Raw genomic sequence first — 13,884 nt, forward strand, 5'->3', positions numbered from 1 at the left:
CCTGAGCTCCACCGCTGTGGTGTTTCCAAGTACATTTGTGCGCATAAGAAGAGGAGGATTTTTTCCATCAATATTGGGACGCGAGCGAAGTACAAAGCCTATAATGGTTTAGCAGTCAAATACATCGCGTATATGGAAACGTTTGGATTGGAATGAGAGAGTTAGGCTACGTGAGCCTAACGCTGGTTACTTTCAGTTTCTCATTAAATGATTTCATTTTGGGTTTATAGTTTTAGCTACTTATATATTTTAATTCTTGTTCTGAATCTGTTCTGAATACCGTTCAAATGTTTGTAGCACATTATAACATTTTGCTTTATTTACCAGGATTATTTCTGAATGCAATCAAATGCGACTTACCCGTGATTTACCTTTTTTCCCTCTCAAAAACATAAATGTATGTATATATATATATATATATATATATATATATATATATATATATATATATATATATATATATATATATATATATATATATATATATATATATATATATATATATATATATATATATATATATATATATATATATATTTGTAGTGTATTTTGAAGCATGCAGCAAACGATTAATGGGTTAAAATTCTTGTTGGTTAACGGTTAACCAGTTAATTAGCGTCCCGCCTAGCTATCAAATCAGTGTAGAATCAACTTCAAGCGTCAAGGATCAAAAGAGGTTGTGTGGAAAAGTGCTGAGCTCAATTTTTGTGCCATCTAGTGTGGTTTAATGTAGACTGGGTAAACCCAGCCTGATCTGCCGGCGATGTGATTTCGCCCTGCAACTCAGTCTGCAAACCTGTACATTCATTTCTACTGCTTCTGTTACACTATTGCGGGAACCAATCACAGATTGGCTTATCCATCTATTGGCGGGTTTAACACGATGACGGATAGAGAAGCGATGGATCGTTGCCCGTTGATCACGCCTCTTGTGGTCTGATTGGTTGAAGGACTATCCAATTGCGTACAGAGTCATTTAATTTATGCTCGTTGATCACGCCTCTTGTGCAGTAGAAAATACAGAGCAGACTCCCCTGACCAATGTTCAATCTTAAATTGAGCTTGGTCTGGTGATATCCAGACAAGGTTTAATGGAGAATACAGTCAAATGGCCCATTGTATTTAAGTATTCTTATGCTTGGCTTGACTTGTTTGAATGTAAATGGTTGTGGGCCTATATAGGGGTCGCAACAACTAAAAAAATAAATAAATAAAGAGGGTCACTCTTTAAAAAGTTTGAAAGCTTTCTATTTCAGACAAATACTGTTCTTTTGAACTTTCTATTCATCCAAGACTCCTAAAAAATCTTACACAACTGTTTTCAACACTGATAATAATCAAATGTTTCTTGAGCAGCAAGTCATCACATTAGAATGATTTCTGAAGGATCATGGGACTCTGAAGACTGGAGTAATGATGCTGAAAATTCAGCTTTGATCACAGGAATAAATTACATTTTAAAATATATTCAAATAGAAAACAGTTATTTTACATTTTAATAATATTTCACAATATTACAGCTTTTTTGTATTTTTAATAACATAAATGAAGCCTTGGTGAGCAGAAGAGACTTCTTTCAAAACATTAAAAAATCTTAATGATTCCAAACTTTTGACTGGTTGTGTGTGTTTGTGTGTGTCAAAGAACCCACTAGGCTTCAACAACCATATTTTAATACATGAAGTATTGGTAATTGTTGTTATTGCGCTTGGTATAGAATCCTGATTTTCTTGCAGATCTGAGATGTACTGAACAATCCAGGATTCTGTCAAATCCGCGTATCCAGCTAATTCAGTTGTCCCCAGAGCCTAGGACAATCTAAGTCCACATGCCAAATTTTTAGTATGGCACTGTAATTTCAGAAAATTCTCAAAATTGTGCAACTGGGATCCAGTTAGTTGAAACTTACCACCAAACCATCTGTAAGTTTGACAGTTGTGGTCATTTATAATTTTAAAAAATCGTCTTGAACCTTGATGATTGACGTATGCGGCTGTGTTTGTTCTTTAGAGCTGGAGGGAGAGAGAAGCGGTGACCTTCTCAGGACACTCATAAGATTGAGGGAAATTCTTGGAAGAAGAGAACAAGAGAGCGGAGAAACTGGAAGAGAAGAATAGTTCTGATGGAAGGGGAGAGTGAGGGTGGCCTGCGTGTAAAGCTGCATTCACTCGGCCATCCTCTTCTGAAAGAGCCAGACTTGCTCAGACTGTAAGGAGCTCTTTATTCAGCCTCAGGTCTGTGTGTCTCTGTACCTCTAACTGGTTGTTGGGGTGCTCATAGCAACATGTCTAATTCACATTCAAATTGGCCTCCAAGGCGCCATTGTAATCTTTTAGAGTACTTCAGATTTCTTAAAAAAAAATTTAGGGAGTTAAAAAGAAGAAGGGAGAGAAAGACATCTTTTGAGTCGTGGAACGGAGGATGAAGTCCCCAGGGTTTATTCATCACCCCGATGTTCCCACCTCAGACCCATTGAGACTGTGAGAGGGGTCGTTCACGAGAAACAACTCGCATTTCCTCGCATGAATCTGACACTTGTTGCTCAGGGAGAGACGCAAAAGCGTCAGTGTAAGACAAGTTTATCCAGACTTCAGTCTGTGCCCTCCTCTCAGACACCAGATGAGATCTTAATAATGGTCTGGGAGTGCCAGCTGAGGACAAGTGGACAATCTGATTTGCGTTTTGAGTGATCTGGTTCCCTCGGGGACATCAGTCCCGAGTCTCGCTACATTTGATCCGACATAATCGAGTTAGCTCCTCACTGTATAGTATTGCATCAAACAAACGTCCTCCATCTGTGTATTCAATTATGGCAGTAAAACACCGACCACAGTCATTCCATGAGGAAGACACTGAAAACACACACAGCCCTCCCCTCCACAGGCATGTGTCCTCCATACACAACTACACTGTAAAATACAACAGTTGTTCTAACTAACTTTACTTAATGTCTTAACTCAATTGTAAAAAATCTAGTAATCCGTTCTATTCACATTCTATGCCTTGTTTACTCAGAAAACCCAAGTTGAGAATAATTGATTGGTTTGAGGCGGAGCAATTCTTAGCTCTTTCCCCACCAAACACGGTATTTTCCGTTATTTGTGAGAAATCGATTTCCCCGCCAAACACGGAAGTTTCTGTGTTTTCACTGTTAGACACTAGGGGCGCTATTATGCATCTTCTGAATGAGTACAAAATCTCCTGATCAAAACACAGGCGAAGAAGAAGCAAAAAAACAAGCGATCGTATGTAAGCAGATGCACATGTACAATAACGTGATCATCAACATTAAACAGCATATAATCAAAACTGCCTAATGTTACTGAATGAAACATCGTCCCAGGGCGAGCTATAAGACTGCAAGCATTAGGGCTGTTGATGGACTCGATCTACTCCATCTGTGTTTGATTTGTGTCTGAATCTGCTCTGGATTATAGTCTTTGACAAAAACTTGATTTTCTCTGCTTTTTGCTCACAATTTTGCTTTTTATGAAACTTACCCATATTTAAGTGTTGATAAAAAAGTAATACATGAAGCTAGAATAAAACATTTTTTTGTTTAGAAGAAGAGGGTCTGTTCTTTCTTTTGATATATTGCATGATCAGATAGTCTTACAACAAAATATTCTATGGGCCATTACATTTTTGTGAAAATGATCAAAAACCCTGGCGGTGACTGGCAACTTTTTTTTAAAACACTGGCGAGGAAAGAGTTAAGACTTTTCACTCATTTCCTCCACTTCTGCTGTTATCTTTCTCTAGTTGCATTCACTCGTTTCCCAAAGTCACCTTGAATGTTGAAATGTCTGACAGTTTTGAGAGAACATCACATAAGCTGACTTCATAAATTGATATTGATTTTGTTTTAACTCACCATTATGGTGATCAGTGTTCCCTTTGGTTGGGCACTTGGAACTTCATTTATTTTATTGTCATTTTCTTCCTATTGATGCAGGAAGAAATCACAGTTATTTGGTTTCAAAGGGAAGTTGCTTTTAAAAGGTGACCTTTGTATAAAGGTGAAGTTTGTCTAAATTAAAAGAAACAAGTTCATAAAACTCAAAACAATGAAACATTCAGATGACTTAATGTGTCAGTTTTGTGAACTCTAAAGAAAAAGAAAGTTCTAAATACTCATAAAAGTTCATTTGTTTGAAGTGAACTAATTTGTTTCATTTGAGTTGGCTCTACTCAGACCAATAATTATTTTGTGCATTAGGGTTTACAGTGTAACGTAGCAGCATATTGTACACGCAAGTTAATCGCCGTTCTGAACTCACTAATGCACTCATATAACTGTGCTACTCTTTCTGTATCTGATTTAGAATGAGCAGAAAACTGTGAGGAATATAACAACGGATATAAAAGATAAAAAAATAAGCTGTTATGTACACTGTTAACCCGGATAAGTTGAATTTACTTTATTTGAGTTAATTTAACTTAAAATAAATTAATTTGTAGTTATTACACATAGTATATTTAAGTTCAACTTACTAAGTAAGTTAAGTTTATATTAATTGTTTTATTTTTTAATTTGTTATATCAAATAAAAGGTATATTCATAGAAATTTCTGTTTTAGTTCAATTCAATTCCAAAATATATACACCGTAAAAACAAATTTGTTCAGTTTACTTCATTAAATTGTGCAAACTCATTGCCTCAAGTTGTTCTTACTTAAAGCGTTTAAGTTTTATCAACTTAATTCTATCTGTGATCTGAGGAAGTGTACTCCCAGAGTGCATTGCGACATTAATAAATTAATTGCATTGTTTTACTATTTTTGGCTTTATTTTTACCATTTGTCTTTTGTCAATATAACCACGACAATGACAGCAAATAAAATTGTAAAGGTATTATTAATAATAAAAATGAAAATAAAGAATAAGAAAAAACCTTGTTACAACCCAATTAAAAGTTTATGCCATAAGTGTTAGCAAAAAAATGTGAAAAGATCATTATTTGACATGAAATATAGTTGTTATATATATATATATATATATATATATATATATATATATATATATATATATATATATATATATATATATATATATATATATATATATATATATATATATATATATATATATATATATATATATATATATATATATATATATATATATATATATATATATATATATATACACACACTATGTATTACTTCCCTTCCTTTGAAATCAGGTAACTGTGATTTCTTGTTGCATCACTGCATCAATAGGAAGAGGAATACAATAATATGAATGAAGTTCCAAGTGCCCAACCAAAGGGAACACTGATCACCATAATGGTGAGAGGAAGTGGAGGAAATGAGTGAAAAGTCTATTAAAAAATTGCCCTGCCTCAAAAACCTTTTGCCCGCCTGTTTTTTTTTTTTTTGCCAAAATGATACTCAAACCAGCCAAGTAATGTTTTCTTGGTAATGAAGTAATGAAGGCATAGCATGCAAATAGTTCAGATTACTAAATTGTTTTAAGTAAGTTCAACAAATGATTGGACATTAAGTAAAGTTTACTAAAAAAGTCTTAGTAAGAACAACTGTTGGGTTTTACAGTGTGGTGCAATAGCCTTGTGGGCAGCGCTGTGTCATAATGACGTCATCAGCGACTAGTCGACAAAGACTTTAATCACATAAATGTCGTTCAACCCCTATGTACACATAAGTGCACATAATGTTAAATAAAGTGCAACCAATACTATTATTCAGACAGACAGAAATCTAGAATAACTGTTGCATATTATTATTATTATTATTAATTCTGAAAGAAGATTCGCAGGAACACATGTTAATTTATTCTACAAACCCAAACCTAACAGTCTACTAATACTCTAATGAGAGTCAGTTGTCTAAAGTGAACCATCAAAATAAAGCGTAAACGATTCTTATGTTCACCAAAGCTGCATTTATTTGATCAAAAATATATTTGATAAACTCGGCTGTCCATGTATTACATTCACACTTTTAAAGCATTTATGAATTCTTGATTGTAGTGCAACAGGTTTAAAGACACTCTTAATGGAAAGGTTTGGTCCCACACTGCATTATGCAAAAAAAAAAAAATAATAATAATAATTATATATATATATATATATATATATATATATATATATATATATATATATATATATATATATATATATATATATATATATATATATACATTTCATTACCTAATGTATTTTATAAAAAATTCTGCTGAAAGATCATTTTTCACAAAATAAATCTCCATTTTGACACTCAATATTGACTCCCTTTTGCACACAACTCTTACACACAAAATGGGGGACTAGAAATTTTCCAAAAAACATTAAGGTCTGATTTGATTGTTTCTATTAAAAGCTATTAATGCTGAATAACATGCCAAAGCCTAATTTGACCCATAATGACCACAGATGGAGCTGTTTTAAATTATGTTTTATTTGAAACATAAAAACTTTTCTACATAAACTATATTTTCCGAAATGTATTGTTTGTTTAGATACTCTAGTCACAAACCCTGGTTAAATCCTAAATGACCTGGAGACAATAGAAGGGTTAATTCACTAGAGAGGACAGAAAATCAATACATCCCCATCAACACTACCAGCCCCACATTATCCCTCAAAGCCGCGCTGGGAATGGGAAAGAGAGAGGGGACGGACACCCTGCTCTCCGCTCAGATGGAGTGAGTGATGATGGTGGTGGTGGTGGAATTTGGAAGTCTCGTGCGTCCGGGAGAAACGGAGGCGGGGCGGTGCGGGTCCAAGAGACACTCGTCCACCGAAAATAAACCTGCATGAGGGGGTAACGAGTGCCTAGGAGGAGGAGAAAGAAGAAGAGAAGGGGAAGCAGCTCGACAGAGAGAGAGAGAGGGGAGTGCCTGCGTTTGCAGTGGATTAAAAACTGCGCATTTTCCAGACGCGCATCATCATCATCAGAAGAAACTCGTGAGTGGACATGAGGGTCTCGCGCCGTGGCACCTTCCTCGCCTGGCCATCATATTACGAGTCGTGAGATGCGTGCGCGCGCGCGCGTTTTTGGGGGAGAAGACTCTGGAACAATTTTGCGCGCTGATGTTTGTATCACATCATCTCCTCTTACAGTGGTTTCATAGCGCAGCTGCGCCGACATTTTACAGTGTGCGATTCAAAAACCCTCATGCATGGCATGATGAAGCTGCTGCGGCGTTCATTCACAGCGCGAGGCGAAAGCAACTGCGCAGTTGTTTTTTTACCATGCATTTTTACAATGAGGACATGCGAGGAGAAGAAGAAGAAGAAGCAGCCACCTCCCAGTTTGACTCTCCGCGCATTAGCAGGTAAAGACACTTTCTGGACTTTATGCACCACGCAAACACTGCATGCGTGTTGAGCATCTCGCGCCTGTTCTGTGTGTGTGTGTGTGTGTGTGTGTGTGTGTGTGTGCCATGAATCAGTATCGTTAGGTGTGAAATACATAGAGAGCGTGATTAATTTCCGCCTTTAATTTCCTTGCAGGTTGATGAAATTCACAGTCATTGTGTGTCGCAAACAGAAAGTGAATGAAGGTTTCCATATGACTGGTGGATAAAGTTGCCCAGCCTTTGCCAGTAACACGGGTGAGATCACAGTTAATGTGAACCGGGAAGACTGGGGGAGTTTAATATTACGTAATCGTCTGTTGAAATACTATTAGGGGTATATCTAGGTTTTCCCCCCTTAATAATAATGAATGCAGAGCTCGCGTTCGTTACAGACGCGTGTAAATCCCCCCGTGCTGTGTGTGAGGGTTTTTACATGATTAAAGTCGGCCCATCGCTGAATGAGACTCGGGCCTGGCAGTGGCCGCTCAAGGGTGTCGCTTTTTTTTCTTTCGGAAATGTCATGTGGTGAAGTTGTGGCGGGATCAGAGATTTTCCAGGAAGAACATTTGAATTTTTTTTCTGTTTTCTCTTCCTCTCTTCTGCTGACTACACGTCGCCGCCCCCTTCTCCCCCGCTGCGTGCGCTCGGTGTGGCCGCGGGGTGGCGCTGCCGCTCCGCCGACGCGCCTCCCCTCAGAGCCTTCGAGATTCACCGCCACGCTTGAGGGAAAGGAGGGTCATGGCGGACGTTAAAAAGTGCACTCAGTCCCCCCCCAATCAAGTTTTGCACATAATAAAACGAATAGTGCTATTTGAGGAATATATTTTAAATGATTTACTCAATGAGGGGAAGACTCTAGTCTTATCAATCTAACACAGGGGTTTCAATCTTTTAGATGCCCAAATATGATCATCCCAATGCCGTAACCATGTGTTGAACATTGGGGGACATGACATTTAAGGGAATAAAGAAGAAATATGAATGGTAAATAAGTTATAGTTATAGTAAACATATCCATCCTAAAACAGTTGTCAAATATGAAATGTTTAGCTACCTGTATCTTATCACGCACTCACTCTTTCATTTTAAAAACTAAAGTAAGGCCATTTTTCTGACTTTGACAAGCGCTGTTAGACCGCTCAGGCAGACCAGCCTAGAAATGTACCCTTGCAATTTATATTTATATTGTCCGTATATAGAAAAATGCATATTGTTATGTAGTATGAAGATGAAAAGTCACTAACTTTGTCAATTCTTTCACTGTTTTTTGAGCATTTGTACTGAAATGTGTCCTATGGTGTGACACAGCATTAGGAATATAGAGGTGTCGCACCAAAGGACTTTTATAGTGGTTACAAAATGTTTACCATGTGCACATGTCATGGGCTTCAGTAACATGAGCTTAATTGGGTCCTTCAACTAATTAAACTTGTCAGTGGAGTTGCCCGAGTGGTTTTCAGTTACTAAATTTATCAAGTTCCTACATCTTTAGAAATATATGGATAAAAAAAGATTGTAATTTACTAAAATAGACAGTTGTAAAATTATGCCTGAGGTATTTATTAACATTTGTATGCTTTTCTTTTTAATTTATAAAGCTGTAATTTATTGAGGCGTGCTTGAGACGGTCACACCATAGGACAATTCAAAAGGGTAAAGAATCTAAAGCAGTTTTTATATCAACAGGTAAGACAAAAATGTTTAAACATTTACTGCATTTTAAAGGATGACAATTATATTCATTTTTATCTTGTGTGACAGTGAAAATGTCATATCACGACAACAACCATATACAAAAATATAATATTATAAATCTAAAATTAATAACAGTTACATACATTATGTACTGTTATACTTATTATTTATTTCTTGTTTATTTATTGAATTTTAATAATTTTTGTATTTATATACATTTTTATTTATTTAAGAGGTTAATTACTAACTATTTTTTTATTTTAAACACATTTTTAATTTATTGCTTTACTCATTTATTGTAATCTAATTATTATTTATTATTTTATTTTTTAAATTTTGACGGGCCCCAGTTTGAAAACCCCTGATCTAATAGACAAACCTGTTTTATTCTACGTGGAGTGGGTCTCTGTGAGCGCTGCTTTGGTGACATCACGTGACCAGTCGTGTCATGCAATTGAACGAGTTAAAGGGATAGTTCACCCAAAAATAAAAATGATCCCATGATTTACTCACCATCGGAGTTATATTAAAAAATATCCTGGCTCTTCCAAGCTTTACAATGGCAGTGAATGGCAGCATTTAATTTTTTGTGAAGAAAATCCAGAGCTTCCCACTGGTATTTATGACTTTTGTGGTGGCATTCATGTGTGCTCAACTCGTAAATACTATTGTTACAACATTTTTTAAAACATATTTTTTACTTGAATGCACCATACCTCTGACCCGACACATGATGTATTGACGAACGCGGAAGTGCAGAGGAAAGAGCAAAACCAGACACAAATTAGAAGTCTAAAGAGAAATGTTGGAGGAGCTTGAGTTTGTTCCCTAGCCCTATTAGTTTGAACCGCGAGAGGCGTCTACTCTCACCTAAGCTTATGCTACTCCTACATCCTACGTCATGCGTCAGGTCAGAGGTCACTGTTCAGACTGCAACTCGCATATGACCGTTACCAGAAGCCAGTGATTATGGTTTATAAAGTTATAAATATGGATATTTCTTTACAAAAACACATATTGCTTCGCTTCAGAAGGCCTTTATTAACCCCCGGAGCCGTGTGGAGCAGTTATATGGTGGATGGATGCACTTAATGGGACCAAAATGCTGCCATTCACTCCCATTCTAAAGCTTGGAAGAGCCAGGATATTTTTTTATATAACTCTGATTGTGTTCGTCTGAAAGAAGAATGTCATCTACACCTAGGTGAGGGTGAGTAAATCATGGGCTAATTTTTATGTTTGGGGGTATTCAACTTTTAATAATATGTAATATGCACTTTCAGTGCTTAGCATGAACACACTGAGGTCACAGCTGCCACACTACATGAAATGTGAGTAAATTTGTCAGCACTAACGAATATAAACAACAGCCATTATTATGTGTGGTATGAGGCTTAAAAAGAAAATAGAAACGCTTTGATTGACCACCGTCATTCATCCAGGCCTACAGATGGCAGTGTAAAGTCTGAACCAATGGTACTTTTGGGACGAATAATATAAAGCTAAAATAAAAACGAAAAACCTTATAATGTAAAATTAAAATAACTTGCAAAATCATTCATTATAATTCACTACAGACTTCCCACTCGTAAATAGGACTTCTCTTGTAATTACGACATATCCGACTGGCACATTAGTTTCAGCGATTCTCAACTTATTTATGTTTCTCTACAGTTAGCATCTCCTGATCTCTGGGAACCTCTCAGAACAGACCTGGGTCACATTACCAGTTGTTTTACAGGACTGTTGTAACAAATACTCTCTCAAAATGAGTATTTCTATGAATGCTCTTTGATTTCACGTAGAGCCGCAGGATTAATCGTTAAAAGATCTCGGCATATACACGATCTCAATACTAAACCAAAGTGATTCGGCCATGTCTATTAAACCTTTGACAATCACACTGAACTTTCAGATCTGAGTTGAACACTATTGTTATTTTATCACAGAAGGACTGGGATAAAAGTTTATATTTCGGATGTAAACACTGACTTGATCCAAACGGAGTAAATCACCCTTGGGGCTTCAACTAAAGATTGAATCGATTACATGGTTACGCCACCAGGTGGAGACATCATGTGACTGTTTATTTGTCATTGAATCGTTCATTCAAGAGATTCGTTCAAAAACGCAGATTCATCCAGTAACGAAACAAGTAAATTGTCATTGAATTATTAATTTAAACATGTTTTTTTAAAATAATTCATTCATATTAATTAAACATTTTAAATAGACTGCAGTGAGAAAATCGTGATCTCTATATTTTCAAATAAGGATTGTATCAATTACATCAATATACCAGTAGGTGGTGACAAGTGACTGATAAATATGTGTTTGATGTTGATGATGACATTTATTCATCCCTTTAGGGAAGTTCAAACATCCAGTAGCTCACAGATGATGGACAATGGGCATTAACACAGCCACAACAACCTATTAAAAGAGCTGTACAATAAAGAACATAGTAACATCACATGCATGTTTAAAAAGACACCTTGTCCTAAGAATAAATAATTCACTCAAATTAATATACAAAATATTGCACCGGATCCCTAAAAGTCCAATACTTAAAATTGATAGTTCACTAAAATAGCGAAGCGAGAATTCAGGGAGATCAAGAACACTGTTAAACAGATGAAAAGATGAAAGATCTTCTAAACCTCTGGGTTCTGCAACGCATTGAGTCGTCCACTACACCTGCTCCTCTGGTTAATCAAGATTTAGAAAGAGGATGCTTGGCACTATCCATTATCACTTGCCACTTTAAAATTGATTCATTCATTCAAGAGATTCGTTCAACAACGGGATTCATCCAGTAATGAAACAAGTGAAGTCTTTATGAGTGAGTCATTGTGAATCATTCATTCAAATTCATTTTGCTCGCAAATGTCCAATCCTTGGAGAATAAGATGGACGATCTTAGAGCCAGGATAAGTTTTCAACGGGACATGAGAGACTGCAACATCTATTGTCTGTCCGAAACATGGCTCACGCCAGCGGTCCCGGATACAGCCGTGACGCCGTCCGAGAACTTCTCTGTTTTTCGGATGGACAGAACAGCCGAGGCCGGGAAATCTAAAGGCGGTGGAGTGTGTTTCATGATAAACAAGAAATGGTGCGATCCTAGGAACATCTCCATTCTTTCGCGATCCTGCTCGCCTCACTTGGAACATTTAACTCTCATGTGCCGGCCTTTCTACCTGCCGAGGGAGTTTTCCTCGGTCATCGCTACTGCCGTTTATATTCCACCACAGGCAGACACGGGGCTGGCTCTATCTGCCCTCCATGATGTGACCAGCGGCTTCATAAACAAACACCCCGACGCTGCTTTCATCGTCGCGGGTGATTTTAACAAAGCTAACCTAAAGAAAGTATTGCCAAACTTTCACCAGCATGTCTCCTGTCCCACACGAGGAGCAAACACACTGGATCATTGCTACTCTCCGTTTAAGAACGCCTACAAAGCTCGTTCACAGCCAGCTTTTGGCAAATCGGACCATGCCGCCATTTTCCTCACACCGGAATATAAACAAAGGCTCGTTCAAGAGCCCCCGGTGAGGAGGGAAGTCAAACGCTGGTCATCCCATTCAGAGATCACGCTACAGGCAGCTCTTGATGACGTCGACTGGGACATGTTCCGCGCGAGTTCTGAAGACGTCAGCGAGTTCACAGAAGTGGCGCTCTGCTTTATTAACACACTGACAGAGCAAGCCACACAAACAATAACTATAACGTCCTTCCCTAATCAGAAACCGTGGGTGGACAGTTCAATCCGCACTGCAGTTAACACGCGCACTATCGCGTACAATGCCGGTCTCCAAACGGGGGATATGAGGGAGTACAAAGCTTCATGTTACGCCCTCCGGCGCGCCGTTAAAGCCGCAAAACTCCGCTATAAAGACCGAGTGGAATCTCATTTCCAACTCAACGACTCCCGGCGGATGTGGCAGGGACTGAGGACCATCTGTGCTTTTGGAACTAAATCCTCTGCAGAGGTGAGAGCTGATCCGTTGCTGGTGAACGAGCTAAACTCTTTCTACGCTCGCTTTGATGGTAATCGCGGCAGCGCGACTCCGGCGAGTGACGCGTCAGAGAGAGTCCCTCAGAGCAGCAACGGTCACGTGATCTCTGTCTTGGAGGACGAGGTTCGGAGGGCACTCAAACGTGTGGATGTCAGGAAAGCTGCTGGGCCGGATGGTATTTCAGGTCGTGTTCTGCGGTCCTGTGCTGATCAGCTCGCAGGGCTCTTTACATCCATATTTAACGAGTCCCTTGCTACATCTGTTGTCCCCACCTCCTTCAAACGATCCTCTATCATCCCTGTACCTAAGATCAGTAAACCCTCTTGCCTAAATGACTATCGTCCAGTGGCTCTCACATCTTTAGTCATGAAGGTCTTTGAGAGACTCATTAAAAACAACATTTGCTCCTCCATTCCTGACACTTTGGACCCTCTTCAGTTTGCCTATCGTCCCAATAGATCGACTGAAGATGCCATCTCTCACGTCCTTCACTCCTGCCTCACTCACATCGACAGCAAAAGTGGGAACTATGTCAGGCTGCTATTTATTGACTATAGCTCAGCCTTTAACACCATAGTTCCCATTAAGCTAACACACAAACTCCTGGATCTAGGCCTGAATTCTTCTCTCTGCCTCTGGATTGAAGATTTCCTCACTGGCAGACCCCAGGCGGTGAGAGTAGGCCAGTTCACCTCCACCTCCATCACCCTGAGTGTTGGAGCTCCACAGGGCTGTGTGCTGAGTCCCCTGCTCTACTCTCTCTACACCCATGACTGTTTGTCCACACACAGCTCCACCTCGATCATCAAGTTTGCTGATGATACTGTTGTCCTGGGTCTCATCT

General features: G+C 38.2%; 1 protein-coding gene across 6 annotated transcripts in view; it reads left to right on the forward strand.

Moving 5' to 3' along the window:
- The first annotated feature begins 6,729 nt into the window (after positions 1 to 6,729).
- The window catches only part of kdm6ba (lysine (K)-specific demethylase 6B, a), a 127,750-nt gene continuing 120,595 nt past the window's right edge, over positions 6,730 to 13,884 (forward strand). For 5 of the 6 annotated variants that reach the window (XR_013815956.1, XM_079809158.1, XM_079809163.1 and 2 more), the window contains exons 1-2: positions 6,730 to 7,299; positions 7,478 to 7,578. The gene's annotated coding sequence lies outside the window, so the exon portion shown is untranslated. The remainder of the gene's footprint in view (positions 7,300 to 7,477; positions 7,579 to 13,884) is intronic. The other variant, XM_079809160.1, reaches the window with a different exon arrangement.

The sequence above is a fragment of the Gobio gobio genome (genome assembly GCF_949357685.1).
Source record: "Gobio gobio genome assembly, chromosome: 2".
NCBI classification, from domain to species: Eukaryota; Metazoa; Chordata; class Actinopteri; order Cypriniformes; family Gobionidae; genus Gobio; species Gobio gobio.